This window comes from Etheostoma spectabile, chromosome 22, assembly GCF_008692095.1.
Source record: "Etheostoma spectabile isolate EspeVRDwgs_2016 chromosome 22, UIUC_Espe_1.0, whole genome shotgun sequence".
Classification (NCBI taxonomy): Eukaryota; Metazoa; Chordata; class Actinopteri; order Perciformes; family Percidae; genus Etheostoma; species Etheostoma spectabile.
In genome coordinates, this window is record NC_045754.1 from 3,964,590 (window position 1) to 3,985,136 (window position 20,547).

Consider the following 20,547-nt stretch of genomic DNA (forward strand, 5'->3'; position numbering starts at 1 on the left):
GGGGTAAGTGTTAAAATGTGGTGTGTGTGTGTGTTATTTTACGGTCGAGGTCAGTTTTCTCCCCTGTTGACTGTAGAGAAAAGGAAAGTTAGAATGAACTTAACCCTCATGTTGTCCTCGGGTCAAATTTGACCCGTTTTTAGTTTTTTTATCACAAGAAATGGGCCTTCGGAATAAGATGAAGATGTCAACATAAGAAATATCAAATACTATGGAAAGAACATTAAAAAAAAAGCACCCACAACATTGAAAAAGTGACAAAAATGTCAGAAAAAGCTAAATTAATGTTTCATGATTGACGGGAAGACAACACAAGGGTCATTCTCATTTCCTATTTCAGAACTGTTCATAATGTTCATACTGCTCATACTGTAATATAATAACATAATACTATTTATCCCAGCATCCTTTGCACGATGCTCCACATTTAAATATTTTTTATTGAACTTGCCTCTATATTGTTTCTCTTCATTGCACTCATGCCTCTCATGCCTCTATATGGTTTCGGTTTCTGTTAGTGTATAAGTGTGTATATATTAGTGTGTATATATTAGTGTATTAGTATGTATATATTAGTGTGTATATATTAGTGTATTAGTATGTATATATTAGTGTATAAGTGTGTATATATAAGTGTGTATATATTAGTGTGTATATATTAGTGTATTAGTGTGTATATATTAGTGTGTATATATTAGTGTATTAGTATGTATATATTAGTGTGTATATATTAGTGTATTAGTGTGTATATATTAGTGTGTATATATTAGTGTATTAGTGTGTATATATTAGTGTGTATATATTGTTTGGTTGTTTTGAATGTGTAAGCACATTGTGAGCAACTATGCTCCAAAGAAAAAATCCTCATATGTGTCTTCATACCTGGCAAATAAAGCTGATTCTGGTTCTGATTCTGAAAAAAAACAGTTTAATTCATCTAAGCAAAGTTGTGATTGGCTGAAATATACATATTTACATACTTTTATTTACAATATACACCTGCTGTAACCCGAGACAACAGATTTAAAGACAACTAACCAGGTCTGTCTGTCTGTCTGCCTGCCTGCCTGTCTGTCTGTCTGTCTGTCTGCCTGTCTGCCTGTCTGTCTGTCTGTCTGTCTGTCTGCCTGCCTGCCTGCCTGTCTGTCTGTCTGCCTGCCTGCCTGCCTGTCTGCCTGTCTGTCTGTCTGGGTAGGCGTGCACATGTGACTTTAGTGTTCCTGTTTCTTCTCTCAGACTGACTCCAGATCAGAAGATGAGTGATGAGGAGGAGGAAGAGGAGGACGGAGCAGAGTCTCTGGGATCCGGCTGTCTGTCGATGAAGAGCGACCGCTCCAAAGAAAATCCTCTACTCTTCAGGAAGGAACCTGGACCCTCGGACTCAAGGTAAGAGCTGACCTGATGAAGATGATGATGATGATGGTTGAGGATGATATGATGCTCTGCTAAAAGATTTACACTCATGATGAAGATACTGTTTCAAACTAAGATCTTTTCTGGGTTTCACAGCCACAAACTTCTGATTGTGTTTCTGCAGCAAAACACGTGAGAACCTCCATTTCAGAGTTTAGGCAAGGCAATAATATTTAAATGGTTAAATAAAAATAAAGTTAAAATAAAAAAATAAATAAAAAGTTAAAATAAATAATAATGATGAAACAAAAAAAGTTAAAAAAATAAAAATGATAAATTAAAAAAAGCAAAAATAATAATAATAATGAAACAAAAAAAGTTAAAAAAATAAAAATAATAAATTTAAAAAGTAAAGAAAATAATAATAATGAAATAAAAAAAAGTTTAAAAAATACAAATATTAAATTAAAAAAATAAAATAAAAACAAAAAAGTTTAAATGTTGTTCAAACGTTGCTGTAAAGATGTGCAATCTGAAAGAATGTCCTTCAGAAGAATTGTTTCAATTATATTTGTCTCCAATATTTAGTTGATTTGACTTTTCCATTCAATCAGCTGTTATGACTAACACTACTGTGTTTTTTTGTAGAATATTTGAATGAAAGCGTTCATTTAAGAGTTGACAGTAGAAAGTGACATTAATAATAATAAATTGAATTTGTATAGCGCTTTTCCCAAGCTCAAAGTCGCTTTACAGAGTAGAAATAGTGTATGAAAAAAAACTAAGGATAGGCAGAAAAGAAAAGATGGGTCTTCAGACGGGACGGAAAAATGGTGAGGGACTCAGAGATGCGGATCACATGGGGGAGGGAGTTCCAGACCCGCCTGGGAGCTGCCCTGGAAAAGGCTCTGTCCCCAAAACTGCGGAGCCTTGACTTGGGGACGTAGAGGAGACTGGCTGAGGAGGATCTGAGGGCCGTGAGGGTTGGTAGGGGGGGGAGGAGGACAGTGAGGTATGACGGGGCAAGGTGGTGTATGGGCTTTGTAGGTGAGGACCAGGATTTTGTATGTGATCCGGTGAGAAATGGGAAGCCAGTGTAGCTGTTTTAGGACGGGAGTGATGTGGTGCCAGGATGTGGACCGGAGTGATGTGGTGCCAGGATGTGAGACCGGGTGAGTTCTGAACCAGTTGGAGCCTTTTGATGGAGGTGGAGCTGATGCCGAGGAGTAGTGAGCTGCAATAGTCAAGTCGTGAGGAGATGAAGGCGTGAAGAAGTCTTTCGGCAGCAGAGGAGTGAGAGTGTCTGATTTTAGCAATATTTCGACAGTTGAAAGAAGGAGGTTGTACATGCTGTGTCTTGGACTGTTGGTGTACCGTTCATAGTCAGACCACTTCTAATCTCAGTTCAACCAAAACCCACTTAAGATGTAGTAAAGGACACGATCAGCTCTCTAATGGAGGACTCTTTCTGTCATGGAGCCGCAGACCGTGTTTGGATTAATAAACCAACTACAGGCAGGTCACTGCATGTTTGATAAAACAGTGGATAGTGTTGGAGCTATTCATTATTTTGTTATATTTAATAGTTACTTATTTGATTTATTTTATTTCAGTTTTCCCTGAATCATACAGCTACATAAATTTGTTTATCATAGTATTTTATTTGGGTTAGTTTTAGTGCTTTTGTTTTGAAGGTACCGGGCAGCCTTAGCCACCAGGTGTGGTCTACATATAGAGAGTGAACAGGTTTGTGGGAGGGAAACACCGGGGGGGGGGGGCTGATGGTTTCAGAGTTACAGAGTCACAGAGCCTAGAGACGCCATTGCTCCTTCACGTGAAATGTTTGTGTACCAAGAGATTGGATGAATAAACCTCCCAGAATGCATCTCTGCCTGGACAATGGAAGTTATTATCTCTGCGTGAGATTCACTCCTTCGGTGCCTCAGTGGCTGTTGAACATTGAGTTTTTAGTTTGTTTTGTTCAATCTAAACGACAATTTGCCACTACAGATGGGAGGAGAGTTGAAATAAAAAGAACATTTTCATTACAGGCTGAATTTAAAGGAAACTGTAACAACACTTTTACTGTTGACATGTGTGCTTTGAAACAGTTTTGGTCAAATCTTGATAGTAATTCAAATACAATCAACAAATATATTTTAGTTATAACAATAATGTTCACAGAAAGAGGAAGAGGAGTGATGTCTCTGAGGAGGAGCAGCCGTCCAGACCAGAACCAGAGCTGGACTGCAGACAGCCAGTCAGACCTGCACTGTACAAAGTAAGTCTGCACATCTGTCTGATCATGTCTTTGTGTCTGAAAACACTTGTTGTAAAACAGTGACATTTTGTTTACAATCTTACATTATATTGTAAGTTCACGTGAAATTTACTAGTTTTTGGAGATTTTGCTGCAGCGAACATATCTGCATTACTTCTACTGTGTTCTATAAGAGAATATCTGAGCTCAAAGGATTACATTTATATTTAATATGTTGGTTTATGATAGCGGCCCCTGTCTTTGCATTAACCAGATGATTAATTAGATGGAGATGAAGAACTATTAAACTGTAAAGCAGCAAGGTCACAGGTCTTTTATTCTTGCATTGCCAGACCTGCAGAGGAAGGTCTGGCTAGTCAACAGCATCTGGAGTGGAGAACACGTGCTCTGGTTTACTTGGCATTTATTTAAACCAATCATTGTCAGGGTGGCTCTAGCTCTATGTTAGCTGCTGCTAAATCGCCTCGGGGAGACTGTTTTGGGGAACGTGTACATTTAAAGTCTGATGTCGTGCAAAAGAAAGCTCAGATTGACAGATAGTCAGCTAGCGTCTGGATTCACCCTGCAGAGACGAGGACAGGTAACCAAGTCTCAGATTGGACAGATAGTAGCTATGTCTGGATTCACCTGCAGAGATCTGAGACCAGTAACCATAGTCCTCAGATTGGACAGAGTCTAGCTAGCTTCTGATCACCCGCAAGATGTGAGACAAGGTAACCTAGTCCTCAGAAATCCACCAGAGTTTAAAATATCAGCAGAAGATACAGAAGAACGCACATTAGCAAAAGACATGCATCTGGTTATTGACTGGACACTTATGAACAAACATCAAACACACCACTGAGTAAAAACGCTCTGCTGACTTCTGTTTTTAAAGCTACAGATAAGAGCTAATTAGCTGGTCCGTTGCAGCACATTAAGCAGCTGAAAAACGTACCTGCTGGTATCAACATTGGTCAATCTAGAGACGCTTAACAGGATCCTCACTGTCTCACTTCACTGCCTCTGCTAACAAAACAGTGCCTGTCCTCATCCTGTAAACTACAGCTTTGCGCTTGTTTACTTTGTCTCTCACAGTTTATCTGTACTGTGTTGTGCTAAGTTATGAAAAAATACATTTCCACTGCAGCCTCACACCAGGGACAAACTGAGCTGAGCTGTTGTAGCTCTGCTTCGTAGCATGGCCAGCAGGATCCAACCTGAGATGGTCATCTCCCTAAAAACAAAGCCTTGTCTGCAGCTAAACTTACAACATGCGTCTGTGCTAGTGATCAGAGAGAAAGCTCTCTGTACCTTTCGGGTTTCTAAGTAAGTCTCTGTGGTTTGGAGTTTATTTCCCTCCTGTGTTCCTGTTTGTACTTCAGCTTTATTTTACTGTTTACTGATTGTTTTAGTGAGATCAGAAATATGTTAACTTACTTGCTGATATGAGCAAACATTTCCTGTTGCTGCTGAGGCCCCGCCTCCTCCGCTGTCAATCAAACATGTAAACCGACACCCAGTCAGAGGCCGAGAGACAAAGGAGCACTTCTGAGGTTTCTCTCGAAGAATAAAAAACACTATCAACAAATGTAATGTTTACTTCAAGAAAGAATAACTGCTTTATAACCTTAACTTTTGATACATTCTTATATCGTATCTATGGGTAGCTAGGAATGTTGCGTTAACTTTAATGTCGTGAGACATAGAGTACGTTTCGGCCGTGGTAGATTAAGAGCTTCGGAGACGTTTAGACTTGTAACTTGGCCATTCGTTAATGACACTGCACCAGCTCGTAGAGAACTCAAGATCCATAACAAAAGCCTCAGCATGTATCATATCCCTCGGCAACGTAAGAAAATACAGCGAAGCTACAAATGTGGATAGCTCTTTTAAGTAAGCACATAATTACACTTGAAGCTACAATTGAGAAAATGACTATTTCAGAAACCTACAAACAAGAATGTCAACTTTCTTCTTTTTTGTCTCTCACCTTGTCTCGTTTCTAGTGAATGATATTCAGCATGCACATAAGATCAGTGTGAAGAGGACATGTGAACGTGTTTCTGAAGGACCTGGTGAAACAGGAAGTGGAACATCCCTCAACAGGATCTACACTGCGCTCTACATCATAGACGGATGGAGTGAAGAGGTCAACACTCAGCATGAGGTTTGGCAGCTTGAGATAGATTCCAAGATGGAGATCCTCCATGAAACTCCAATCAAGTGCAGCGACATCTTTGAAGTCTTACCTGACCAACAGAAACGCATCAGAGTCGTCCTGATGATCGGCGTCGCTGGCGTTGGAAAAACCTTCTCAGTGCAGAAGTTCTCTCTGGACTGGGCCGAGGGTTTGGAAAACCAAGATATCAGTCTGGTGATTCCTCTTTTGTTCAGGGAGCTGAACCTGATCAAAGATGAGCAGTACAGTCTTCTGGAGATGCTCCATGTTTTCCATCCAACGTTACAGAAGGTCACAGCAGAGCAGATCGCTGGCTCTAAAGTTCTCTTCATCTTTGACGGCCTGGATGAAAGCAGACTTTCACTGGATTACGACAGCGAGGTTGTGTCTGATGTCACACAGAAGTCATCGGTCAACGTGCTGTTGACAAACCTCATCCAGGGGAAGCTGCTTCCCTCGGCTCTCGTCTGGATAACTACCCGACCTGCGGCAGCCAATCAGATCCCTCCTGCGTGTGTTGACAGGGTAACAGAAGTACGAGGCTTCACTGACGCCCAGAAGGAGGAGTACTTCAGGAAGAGAGTCTGTGATGAAGAGCTGTCCAGCAGAATCATCTCCCACGTCAAGACATCCAGGAGCCTCCACATCATGTGTCTGATCCCAGTCTTCTGCTGGATTACTGCTACAGTTCTGGACCACATGTTGACTACAGACCAGAGAGGAGAGCTGCCCAAGACCCTGACTGACATGTACGCACATTTCCTGCTGGTTCAGACCAAGCGGAAGAAGCAGAAGTATGATGAGGGACATGAGACGAGTCCACAGGAGCTGACGAAGACCGACAGGGAAGTTCTTCTGAAGCTGGGGAAGCTGGCGTTTGAACAGCTGGAGAAAGGAAACATCATGTTCTACCAAGAAGACCTGGAGCGCTGTGGACTGGATGTCACAGAGGCCTCACTGTACTCAGGAGTTTGTACAGAGATCTTCAAAAGAGAGAGTGTGATCTTCCAGAAAACCGTCTACTGCTTCGTTCATCTGAGCGTTCAGGAGTTTCTGGCTGCAGTCTACTTCTACCACTGTTACACCAACAGGAACACAGAGGTACTGGAGGACTTCCTGGGGAAAGACTGGAAATCCCAGGGAGTTCTTTATACCTGCATAGTGATTCTTACCTGACTGATGATGATAATGATGGCAACACTGACTCATCTCTGGATGTCTTCCTGAAGAAAGCCATGGAGAAATCCCTGAAGATTAAAAATGGCCACCTGGACCTGTTTGTCCGTTTCCTTCATGGCCTCTCTCTGGAGTCCAACCAGAGACTCTTAGGAGGCCTGCTGGGTCGGACAGACAACAGTCCAGAAATCATCCAGAGAGCCATCAAGAACCTGAAGGAAATTAAGATGTATGACATCTCTCCTGACAGAAGCATCAACATCTTCCACTGTCTGATGGAGATGAGACAGCTCAGTCCATCAGGAGATCCAAGACTTCCTGGAGTCCGACAACAGATCAGAGAAGAAACTCTCTATGATTGACTGCTCAGCTCTTGCCTACATGCTGCAGATGTCAGAGGAGGTTCTGGATGAGTTAAACCTGCAGAAGTACAACACATCAGAGGAGGGACGACAGAGACTAATTCCAGCTGTGAGGAACTGCAGAAGGGCTATGTAAGTCCAGATGTGATTAACATTTTTGATCAACGTAAAGCTAAGTCCTCAGTGTTAAAGTGAACATACACACTTTACACACATGCACAATATAAATGTACACTCTATACATGTTTTCTTAAATAGTTTAAACATGATACTTAAAAACATTTGTATTTACATGTTGCACTGCAAATCTTTTGTTGTATCAAATGCTGTGAGAAGATGGCAAGTCTGGCACTCAAACTTTCTGATAAGACCAACTTTTTGTTTTATGATAAAAGTGGACAATTTGATTATATTTAAAATTTTACATTATCTGTCATTCCAGACTTTCTCGCTGTCTACTCTCTGAGATTCATTGTGAAGTTGTTGCCTCAGCTCTGAAGTCCAACCCCTCCCATCTGAGAGAGCTGAACCTGACTGACAACAAGCTGCAGGATTCAGGAATGAAGCAGCTGTGTGCTGGATTGAAAGTCCTCACTGTAGACTGGAGACTCTGAGGTCAGTTAATATATTGCGCCCACATATATGTAGTGTATATCTACTGATATCTGCTGCACACAGCCACACAAACAGGAAGACAACAAACATGTGGACCGCACCGGCAGCTACTGTAGCATTAATTGTAAGATTTGGCTTTAAAAAAAATTAAAATAACAAGGCCCAAACAATGAAGTGTTGAATGCAAAATATGTGACTGCAAGTTGGAGAGCTCACAAACGTTTGATTTGAATAGGACACTAGCTCAGAGACTTTGAGCATCTCTGTTACCGAATTTAAATCCATAACTAGAAGTTTTGAATTCTCTTTAATTCACTTGTTCTCTGTTTTTATAGCAGAAATTAGAACAGCATATTTTGTCAGGACACTTTCACACTTTCATGTGTATGAAGTTACTGTCACAAATTGTTGTCATTGTGTTGGGTCATGTATTTGGAGTTTCTGTTTTCTAAACTTTTCAAAGGAAGGTTAAAAATCAAGGGCAACTGGACCTGGTGAAAAGTTACTTTTCAAGCGAAGAAAGTGTTTTCAAGCAGAAACTTTGTCGTCTAAAGTTATATCATTTTATTATTTTTTTATTCAGATTGAGGGGCTGCAGTTTGTCAGAGAACAGCTGTGCTTTCTGGCCTCAGCTTTGAAGTCCAACCCCTCCCATCTGAGAGAGCTGGACCTGAAAGACAACAAGCTGCAGGATTCAGGAGTAAATCAGCTGTGTTCTGGATTGAAGAGTCCTCACTGTAGACTGGAGACTCTGAGGTCAGTTTATGTATTGCACTCACATAAATGTAGTGTATATCTACCGATGTCTGCCGCATGCAGCCACACAAACAGGAGGACACCGGCAGCTGCTGTGCCATTAATTGTAAGATTTGGTTTAAAAAACTTCAAATAACAAGGCCCAAACAAATGAAGTGCTAAATGCAAAATTATGTGGACTATAGCTAAGACATGACTTGGACTCCAGCTCAGAGACTTGTGATGTTGTGTTATTTTTTGGAGAATCCACACTGTAGACGGAGACTCCGAGGTCGGTTCACTGACTCACTCTTACTATTATAGACCTGATAGGTTTAATTACAATTAATCTACATACCATAAACATATCCATAAAGTTGTAAATTTTCATTTTGTTCATATTTTCATGTATATACTAGTATATTTAGTCAGCAGTCACATATAGCTGTGTTTGTTAAAGAAACTGTAGATAATGCCCACTGTTAGTTGTTAAAGTAAATAAATCCTTCAGAAGACACAGCTGTTTTAAGTATAATAGATTATTGATCCTCTTATCACAGCCATGATTGAGCTCAGCATGTATTCATTTGTGTTGACATGATATTGATGATGTGTGTGACATGGGGTGCTGTAGAAGGCTGACATGATGATCTAACACATGATCTCTATCATTGGATTGTAAATGGATTTGTATCTAATATAATTTATTATTTATTCAGATTGATGGACTGCAGTTTGTCAGAAAACAGCTGTGCTTCTCTGGCTTCAGCTTTGACGTCTTCCAATCTGAGAGAGCTGCAGCTGAGAGACAACAACCTGAAGGATTCAGGAGTGAAGCTGCTGTGTGGTTTTCTGGAGAATCCATGCTGTAAACTGGAGACTCTGAGGTGAGTTCACTGACTCTCTGTTACTTGTATAGTTAAAGAAGCAGAAGAAACAGCAAAAGATTATAGATGATATGATGATGGATGATGTCTGTAGAAGGGGGACATTATGAAGATCTGCAATAACACAATGACAAAGTCACTGTACTTGATTTAGAGAAAAGATCATTGATTAGGACATAGTAATGTTGAGCTACACATTTAAAACCTGAATTGATCTGATTGGATTATAAATGGATTTGAACTGTTACCTGTTTTTACGCAAAAAAGCTTTTTGCACTCCTCTTTTGTCGGGCAGGTGCGTAGGATGTGACCAAAAATAGCAAACGCAAGCAGTTATTTATTTATGAAATACAACGTTTCGGTCTTAGATCTTTATCTGTTTTCTAAATAAACAATTGTGTAACGGTCAGTGTATGAGATTCCTTCTTAACTGTTTTAACGTTTTTCTTTTTTCAGATTGATGGACTGCGGTTTGACAGTGATCAGCTGTGATTATCTGGCCTCCGCTCTGAATCCAACCCCTCCCATCTGAGGGAGCTGCAATTAAGAGACAACAAGCTGAAGGATTCAGACGTAAAGCTGCTGCGGGATCTTGTGGAGAGTCCACACTGCAGACTGGAGACTCTGAGGTCAGTAGAGTCAGTATTGAACTAAACATAGTTTGTAAACACAGCAAGATCTAGTATTTCCTGTAACCCCCCCCCCCCCACACACACACACACACACACACACACACCACCACACACACACACCTTCTCAGTGAAGCTGTGAGAGGAGAATAATGTGAGGCTTCAGGGTTGGACAGAAAGACAGACAGAGTGAGAGAGGACAGTCAGCCAGTCAGATACGCCAGAAGCTTGTTGTGATCATGTGTTTGATATACATGTGAAGACAACTGGTCATGTTAAAAAACATGATTACAGCATCATAACATCATCATCAAATTGTCCAAATATCAAATCTGATCTCAAAGTGTTTGTTCTCTTATTTGAACACTAAGCAACTGATCACTGACTTTTTTTTCATAGAACCAGCATTACATTTAGTAACCATGTGGTCTTTCTGCTGTGCAGAAGCTCTGCCGAAATCCAGTAATCACAGCTGATGATGTACTGTTTAGCCTTGTGTATTATAAACATGTCAGACCTTTAACATCGTCTGTCCTTCTGTCAGTTGTTTTGTCAGAATATTTTAATAACGGACTCCATATTTACATATTGTTCATGTTATATTTAAAAGTAGACTTAACCCTTAGATGGTTTTTAACAGCTTTGAACCCAACATCAGTGACTCCATCATAAAGTAAACAGTTTCTGCAGTAATTAATTGTTCAGGACTCTTAACAGGTTTTTTTCCACTAAATACTTCATTGAAATCTGGTCTGGTCTGTGAGCTTTGAGCTCAGTTGTGTTCACTCCAATACGTTGAGAGCTGAAAAGAAGCAGCTTATACTACACAGTTGCTCCACTCGTGGTCTGAACAGGACTAAAGTCCCTGCTGGTCTTTATACTGGGTTGTGTTGCATCACTGATGAAGGGAGTCTCTGTAAAACCTCATTTATCACTTCTGTTGTCTTCTTTTCTCACCAGATGGAAGTGGACTCACTAAGAGTGATCAGGAATGAGGACGTGTTGAGACCTGATGTCGAGTCCACCCCCATCCCTGCGTATCCCTCAGGATCTAAGAGAGTATCATCAGTGTATCTGGACTACTCTGCTGCTGCTCTGTCCTTCTACACAGTTTCTGCAGACACACTGAGACTCCTGCACTCCTTCTCCTCCACACTCTGCAACCACATCTTCCACCCTCCACCTGGACCTGGGTTTCATTTTCTCTTTATTCATTCACATATTCAGAACCCAAAGTTCCTCCGCATGACAACAACTGTATATTAACACAGTGGTTCCCAAAGTGGGGTCCCTGGACCAGAGGTCCTTGAGTGTGTTCCAAGGGGTCCACAACAAAAAAGGGGACTCCTTTATTCATTAACATCTTCACTATAATTCCATCCATAAGTAACACATGACAGAATGTATGACAATTTTGTTCATGGGTGTCATACACTTTCTGTAATAAAACATCAAAAAGCAAAAATCCTATAACATGGGGGACCCTGGATGGAATTGTATCAAAATACAGTTTATAATGGGGACCTGCTGTCTAATTTGTGTAAGTTTAGGGGTCCATCACGTGAAAAAGCTTTGCCTTCTGTTGCAGTTCCACTCTGTGGAACAATGGAGCTTTGCAAGTAATTCCCACAATAAAGGACAATAATATAATATAATCCCACACTATAATAACAACAGGAGTTGATTTTGGACATTTAAAGTTACCTTATACCATTACCAGCCATTTCTCATTTAATAACATACATATTTGCTTGTAGCTAACAAACAGAAGATAAAACCCAAATTAAATCAAAGCTTCACTGAAGTTTCTCAACTGACTACAAACAGAAAACGTCTGGACCTTATGTTTTATTTTGTATTTGATGTTAATGTGAACTGATTAACATGCAGACTCTAATGTATTTCCATTAATCGTGTCTGTAAAACAGTCAGACACAGGAAAGGAATCCTGAATGAAATCAGGTTTTTTAGTTTATTACAGTTTAATGTGACCCTGCTAGTTCATGGCAAAAACTGAATATATCCATTCAGATGTGTTATTTGAATGGAAGTTTCTGCTTTGCTTTCTGTTACTTTTTCTCCTCCATGACAAAATTGTTCTTTATATTGTATATTGCTTTTATTTTGAATTTCCTGTAAAGTTTATTTTGAAATCAGTGCAGGCGGATATAATACTCCATGGTAATTCTCGTTTTTGTGTGATGTGAATATTTTTTATTGCTTCAGTTGTAGAGGAAACGAGCAGAGTTTATTTATTTCATCTATGTTTAAGTACTGTACATTTTGAGTCGGCTCATTTTTAAAATAAGTTAACTTTGTTAGCAAAGAAAAATAGCCAAAGTCAGCGTTAAGGGTCACTTTGGAGTCTGGGTTTATTTTCCTTCTTTCTCCTTTTGTTACTTTTTGGTCTGTTGGCTCTAATGTTGGTTAATTTAAAACTACAAATAATATGTAATGTGGACTAACGGTACAAGTTTAGACTCTTGTCTTTATTCACTTCATTAACTTCAAACCGTGTGTCTGGGTGAATACTCAATTCTGATTGGCTGCTGCATAAAAAGAATGTAAACAATGATTGGTCCCAACGGCTTTTTAAGCCAATGTTAGCCTCCGTTCTTAAAGTCTGTTATTTTTCATAATCCTTTTTTAAAACTTAAACATGTTTTTTTCGGTCCACATTGTCAGATAAACTCACATCTAATACTGAATGGACAGTAAATCCTGAACACACTTGTAGTAAAGATGAGACTGCTGTTATTTGTCAGCTTAGTATTTCACAACTACATCTCCCATGAGTCTTTAACAGATCTCTAACACACCACACACTCTTCACAGTATTCCTCAGCGAGAGAAAGCTGCATGTTTTCAAACATGTTGCATTAAGTGCAGGGGTAGGAGGACTATAGTCTGGTGTATTTTAGTGTCCCAGTTTTTGCCTCTCAGGGCTTATCTTTTAAACTACAGTCACAGAAGCCAAGCAGCCGATCTTCTGAGGAGCTTTGAAACCCCCAAAAGTCCTTTAGCAACACTTAAAGCTCTTCTGAAGGTATTTCCAGGCTCCACAAAGAAGCTTCTGAACATCTGGATGAAAATAATATTCTGATTATTGAAAAAACTGTTTAGTTAGTTTCCTAACACAAGACTGTATTTCCAAACCCTAAGTCGCTGTCCTGTCTATTAAAGGCTAAAATGCCACCCAAAAACTCATCTTTAAAAAAAATCAACATTTTTTTGTATGATTTGTATGAGATTTAATATAGATTGTCATTGTATAACATGCAGAATAATTTTAGCCTCATAAATCAATCAAAGAAAACATGAGAGAGAAAAAATCTAAATATAGTTGTGTGATTTCTACATTAAGATGGCAAACAAGAGCAAAGCAATTTCTTATAAACCATCATGTGTCTGGGAAAGTGAAAGTGTTCACCAGTTTATATTCAATTCTGAGTCGACAGAACACCGCGAGAGGAGAGGAACTGAAAGCTGAGGCAGCAGGTGAGTGTTAATCCAACGTTTTCATTATTTCACTGTCAACGTTTCCGAGTCAGTTTTCACTCTGTGGACTGTAGATGAAGGAAATGTTATTGAAATGAACAGTTAAATTAATCTGTAAACACAAAGTACACATTAGTGCTTTTACTAATTCCCACATCCCCAGGCTTCTGCATCTATTATTTTTATTTTTAACGTGTATTGTCATTCTCCACCTGTCCACCAGAAGCTTAATTCTTCTCACTTGGGTCTCATTCCCCAATCACCCGGTCAGCACAAATCTACAGAACTACAGAACTACAGTCCCATTTTTTCCAGTTTTTCAGTTGTCAGATTGTCAGTGTAATCTATGCGTTTGTGTTTCAGCGTCTGAAACCTGGAACCTGCACCTTTTTCCTCCCCTTCCCTGTTAACCTGTGGACTCCCACCCTCTCCAGTAAGCTTATATACACAGTTTTACATCACTCTTTACCATTGAGTCACTGAACTCTTACTGTCTGCATTAAGGGCCCATGACTTGTTTTTTTTTAACACCCTGCTTGCTACAAAAGATGTTTTAATCCATGCTGTGTGTTAAATATACTTTCATAACGATTTGATGTTCCCCAATAGTCATTGTTGGGAGTATCAGACTCATATTGGATAAAGGTGAAGCCAGATTTAAGATGTTAGTGGTTTTCATTTTTTTTGCTAAACTATGCAAATGAGACGTTATCTAATGCTAACGTTCGTCACGTTTAGAAGTAATTTACAGACATAACTGGACAAAGTGTAGTCAAATAATTTCTTTCCACTAGTCTGAGAGAAGACATGAAATGGAAGATAAACACCTAAAAATCTCAAGTGACCAGTGCATGAAAAAACTGTTGTTGCCTGTAGTGTTGAGAGTAGAGATATCAGTACAGAAACAGATTATTTCTTTATTTGTATAATAACTACAACTTTTGTTCCTAAATAAAAGCAGCAGGGTGTTGAGATAAGTTACACCTTTTATTAATTTGTTTTATTGTAGCATTAAAACCAAAACCATGCGTTAATACAGATATAAAGTAACAAACAAACAATAGGAGGTACATAAACCAAAATAAAAAAATAAAAATTATACAGAGTATTTAGAGACAGATGACAATTTAAAATGGCAGTGATGAGGTTAATCGCAGCAGTCTTAATATAAAAGAATATAAAGCAAGAGTCAATAAACATTAACAGTATGTTATATATATATATAATGTTCTTTATGAACATATATATATAATGTTACTATATGAAACATAACATATGTATATACAGTATATATAATGGTACTTTATTATATACATTATATATACATTTAATGTTACTTTATGAAACATTGAGGGGAATGAGACACAGTATAATGTGCAGTAGTGTTATAGTATAGAATGACAATGTATGGTACAAAAATATAACTAGAAAGTAAAGTATATTGCAGCAAGAGAACGTAGAATATAATCAATCAATATCTAGTCTTTATCCACGACGTTCCACTTCCAGGATTCCTCCGTTGCCGACAGAAAACCCGGATTTTACTCATTTAGGCCGGATATGCGTTACTTTGCTCTTCCTTTGTGTTGGCGCTCTAACCTGCGGCTGATTTCTGAGGACTATGGTTACCTGGTCCTCAGGTCTCTGCAGGGTGAATCCAGACCGCTAGCTAGACTATCTGTCCAATCTGAGGACTATGGTTACCTGGTCCTCAGATCTCTGCAGGGTAAATCCAGACCGCTAGCTAGACTATCTGTCCAATCTGAGGACTATGGTTACCTGGTCCTCAGGTCTCTGCAGGGTAAATCCAGACCACTAGCTAGACTATCTGTCCAATCTGAGTTTTCTGTGCACGACTAAAACACACTCTGATTGATCATGTTTCCACAAACGAGATCCTTCTGAGCCTATCTGGGCAGCGGCGCCGCTGCTTTTTTCCGGTTCTTAGATCCAACCCGAGACAATTGGATTGGTTTAAAGAAAGACCTTAGATCCATAAAATAAATAAAACCGTTTTCCTCTCATCCCGAATGCTAGTGGAGTAGCAGACCCTCCACCAGTACGCTTTGGAGATGAACTCTGGCAAAGTGAGACTGATCATACATAATAGAAATGACATTATGAAATATCTATGAAATTTAGCCGACTGTTTTTGTGCTTGTGGCGGAGATGTGTTAACACTCAAGTTTCATCTTCTTTTTAGAATTTGTTTAAAAATTATGTGCTTAAAGTTCTGAGTCCACATGGTATCAATTTAATAATGGTATCGTATAGAATAGTGTAATGGAGTTCATAACTACATGTATAGATAGGATTGTAGCAGCATTTCTATTTTTTTTTTTACTTGTGCTAAAATAGATAAGACTACATTCTGCAGACTTTTCATAATCTCAGTAAAAGGTGTTAAGGTCAGTTTAAATGACTGAATTAATAAAGGAGTTACAGTTCCCTTGCAGCTTTCTCTATCAGAAATACATAAAGTATATAATACATATAATATAGTATGTACACAATACACGGATAATTACAGATAAAGGGAATCAGTTTGAAAATACTTATACAGAGCATTTAGAGACAGATGACAATTTAAAATGGCAGTGATGTGGTTAATAGCAGCAGTCGTAATATAAAAGAATACAATGAAAGGGTTAAAGCAACATTATCAGTTTAACATACAGAATTATTCCATAAAGAGCGGGGAAGGCAAAAGACGAGAAATTACGATAATAAAATAGCTCAGAACATGAAAAAAACAATGAATGGGAAATGTGCTATTACAATGAAAAATTGATCAAAGATCAGGTGTCAGAATGTCTAATATTTAAAGAGTAATACAGTCTGAGGTTAAATAGGTAAAATTTAAATTAAGTCTACAATTAGTTAGTTTGTTGATCCACAGAAAAATACAAGTCCTCCAAACCATACGATGATATAGGTTGTTTGCTCCTGGCTTTTAATACAATCACAGGAGTGTTTAGGGAATTACCGGGGCCCAAGGGGGGGAAAGGGAAATATGACCCCACAGGAGTGTTTTTTTCTGTTAGGTTAGTGTTTTTTGCTCACATCTTAACTAGAGAAAAGTACCAATTGAGTCGTTTAAAACGTTTCATACTGAAACAACAGAAACCCAAAAAGTAGTCCCATTTTCTGTTTTTACTTCATTTCAAATTTGGCCCAAAACCCCCTACTTAAACAAAAACCGTTGCCATTTTTTTTTTTCCCCTTTTCACAAAAAAAAAAAACCCTCCTCAAAAATGTAGGAGGAACTGTAATCAAAATGGTGAAATTAAACCCGCCCCTTAAAAGATTCCTGGGGGCTGACCCCGATGACAATGAGGAATAAGGGTTTCCGTTCCACTGGGTGCCCCAGGGGTTTGTACGGGTCCCCCTATTCCATTTGTTTCCATGGTGTTGTCTTCCACGCACCTGATGATACACTAAATAACTCCCAAAAAACCCCATTGCCCCCAATTTTTGGTTTTTTTTGGTTCTTGTTTTTTTCGGAGTGGTAGTGCTACTCAGTTTTTGCACAACACAATAGGGGTCCTACAAGGCCCCCCAATATAAAATAAAAAAATTATCATACTGACTTACCTATGCGTTGCTCCCAGTAGGCACTAGAGGGGGCCACCCTATAAAAATGCCTATGGTCGTAATTTCGCTGAACAAACAACTTATGTGGTCGTTTTTTATGGGGGGGAGGACAGTCCCTAAAAATAACCAGGACCTTCACTGTGGCACCTTTGGCACCTGTGTGTAATGTGTGTAATAACAACAGATTATAAAATTGTAATTTCCCCTTGTGGGACTAATAAAGGATACATTAATTAATACATTAATCTTAATCTTTATAAGACACACGTACATTATAATACAACAGCTCCTTCATGTAATACGGTTTTAATTCTGTTCTGTGGAGCACTTTGGGCTTTATACTTGCATGAAAGGTGCTATATAAATAAATAAAGTTGAAAGTATATTTGTTTGCTAAAAACTTGTTTTTCATTGCACTTCTACAGAGACTTGGTGCAGCAGAACCAGAACCGTCTCTTCAATTCCATGCATTCTTCTTTCTTGATGCCTATAACCCCCCCACTGCTAACAGTTCAGTCAGATGTTCTGGTGTGTTATGCTAGTAGCAGCTAATGTAGCTTTGAGCTTCTCTAGTCAGCAGCAGCCGGGTTGCCGGGTTGCCAGGTTGGGGTTTCCCTCAGAATTGGGCTACTTTTGAAGTGTCAGGTTGACTTTTTTTATTGGGTTGGGTTGACCATTTTTTAAATGCAATTTGGGTGAATAATATCCATGAATGAATAACATACACACAGAGCAGCACAGTGACGTTACGGTGGGTTGCTAGGCACACTGTATATATTTACCAGGGGCGTCACATTAAAACAATACAGTTTCTGTAGAATAAAGTTTGTTCCTGTGAATGAAAAAAACAACAGATTTATGGGTGAAAGACCAATCAATCAAATGAAAGTGAAACTTATTTTTCCAGTATAAAGAACAATGTCTGCAGAATAAAATGTATAAGCACAGCAAACAAGAATTGGATTTGGTTAAATGTTCTACTTTATCTTCTAACTACCGAGCCAGAGTTATTTCACATGCTACACTCTGCTTGGATCTTCTAATACAGGGAAACATTTTAGCCGAAACAGCAGTTCTTGTTAACTTAAGAGAGTGGGAAACGGGTTTTCTTACCTTCTTTATGTTTGCAGTAAAGCGCGAGGAGTGTCACCAAAATGACTCCCAACACCACGCCAACGACGACGCCTGCGACGTCCGTTTCACTCTCTGAAACAGAAGAAGAGTCAGTGAAGGACACGTTCTACGGACCCAGCTTCCTCAGGTGTAATGATGAGCTACTGTAGTTGAAGCCATTACACTGATTTTAGTTTTATCCGCTTCACATGCATGTCATTTATAATCACACTGATACCTATATCCACATAATGCTGATTACAATTACTGTCGATCGTGTTAATGATGATGATGATGATGATGATGACGTCAGGGGGAGTTAACTCTATATTTAGACCTCACCTGAGCCAGGTGTGTGTGTGTAGAGAGCGGAAGGACAAACTAATTTTCAATGTATGTAATGATGAACTACTGTAGCATCACAATGCTGCAGCTTGTTATTTAAGCAGATATACTGTATATATATTTTTATTTTTTGAAGAACGTTTAGAGCCTTTTTTTCAATATTGCCGACTTGTCCATTTTACAGCACAGATATGATTTTTTTTGTTTATTTATGGTGTTTACTTACTTATTACTGTTGGGTTTCTGTAAATAACATCAGAGTACGGTCTAGACCTGCTCTTTTATTATTAAAGAGATCACTGTTGAACTGGTGATTTAGCGCTATATAAATATAATTTAAAATTTGAATTATACAAAAGTATCAATCCGCCTCTCCAAAAATCTATATCTTAACCCTCATGTTGTCGCTGGGTCAAATTTGACCCGTTTTCAGTAATTTATTTATTTATTTGGCACAAAAAATGGGACGTCGAAATAAGCGCTGAACATGTCAACAGTAAAAATATTAAAAAAGTCTAAAATCTAAATAAAAAATATAGCAAAAAAGTGACCAACATGATTTATTTTCATGGTTGACTCGAAGACAACGCGAGGGTTAACATTTCTCCGTGACCATTAGAATAGAATAAGTCTTTATTGTCATTATACACGAGTGCAGTACCTGTGCAACGAGATAGAAGAGATGATTTAGAGATGAGAGATAAGAAAAAACGAATAAGAAAAAACTTTATCGTCTGTCATGAGTGACAGAAATGTGTCTCTAACATGGCAGGCTCAAATTACATAAAATACATAAAGATAAATGTAAAAACAGTGTAATAACTGACTGTAAATACGTGCAAAATCCTGTGTGAATATAATGGCTGTTGGAGCCGGGCAAAGAAAAAACTCATTCCAAATATTAAATCTATAATTTTAAGATGATCATTTAAATGACAGTTTTTGCTCAGACAGACTTGAATTTACCTTTTATAATCCTCAGAAGAGTGTTGGTTACGTAGGTCTCCTCAGCATTACTCAGTTCACACGTGTAGATCCCGTCTTGATCTGAAGATAAGTCTTTTAGCGTGAGGCTGCCTGACTCGGACACGCTCTTCACCCGCTGCCTCCACTCCTCTGAGACTGTGTAGGGGACGTGGTCTCCGGTCTGGTCCAGGATGATCTGACTGTGGTTGAACCTCCAAACGAGGCCTGTTAGTGGAGGGTTTAGGGACTCGCAGGGGATCGTTGTTTCACTGCTGGAACCACTGATAGAAGCTGAATGATACAACACAAAAACAAGTTTTATGGTTGTCCTGTTTCTTTTCTAGGTCAGTTTGCAGTAAAGAGGATTCTTTGTTTAACTCAATAAAGGTCTGATATCAACAACAATACTCACACAGTCGCTTCAAAGTGGCTGTCCTCTTGTTTTTGCGCGTCCTGACGGTGCAGCTGTAGACCAGATCAGTACCTGAGACTATCAGAGAGCTGTGGATGTTGTAGAGCAGCTGGTCAGTCTGCTGGACTGTGGGTTTGTTCTCCAGGCTCATGTTAGACGGAGGGCTGGTGGACCAGGTGAGCTCAGGCTGAGGGTAGACCCCCTCTGAGCTGCAGGTGATCCTGTTCTCTACCTGCTCAATGTCCACTTTATCAACCGGAGCTGCAAAAACAGAAGGTCTTGATTCTACGTACGGATGAATTCACTAATAATTTAGGGTAAAGAAAGATTATTTCAACAATTAAGGTTATGCTTTCATGTATTTACTGTGTGTTTTTCATACCGTCCACTTTTAGGTTGATAATGAACTCCTTGTTGCCA

The 20,547-nt window shown here is 39.0% G+C and overlaps 1 pseudogene; it reads left to right on the forward strand.

The window, feature by feature from the left end:
• The first annotated feature begins 1,240 nt into the window (after window positions 1–1,240).
• LOC116672604 (NACHT, LRR and PYD domains-containing protein 12-like) lies at window positions 1,241–12,669 on the forward strand (annotated as a pseudogene).
• Window positions 12,670–20,547: the final 7,878 nt, after the last annotated feature.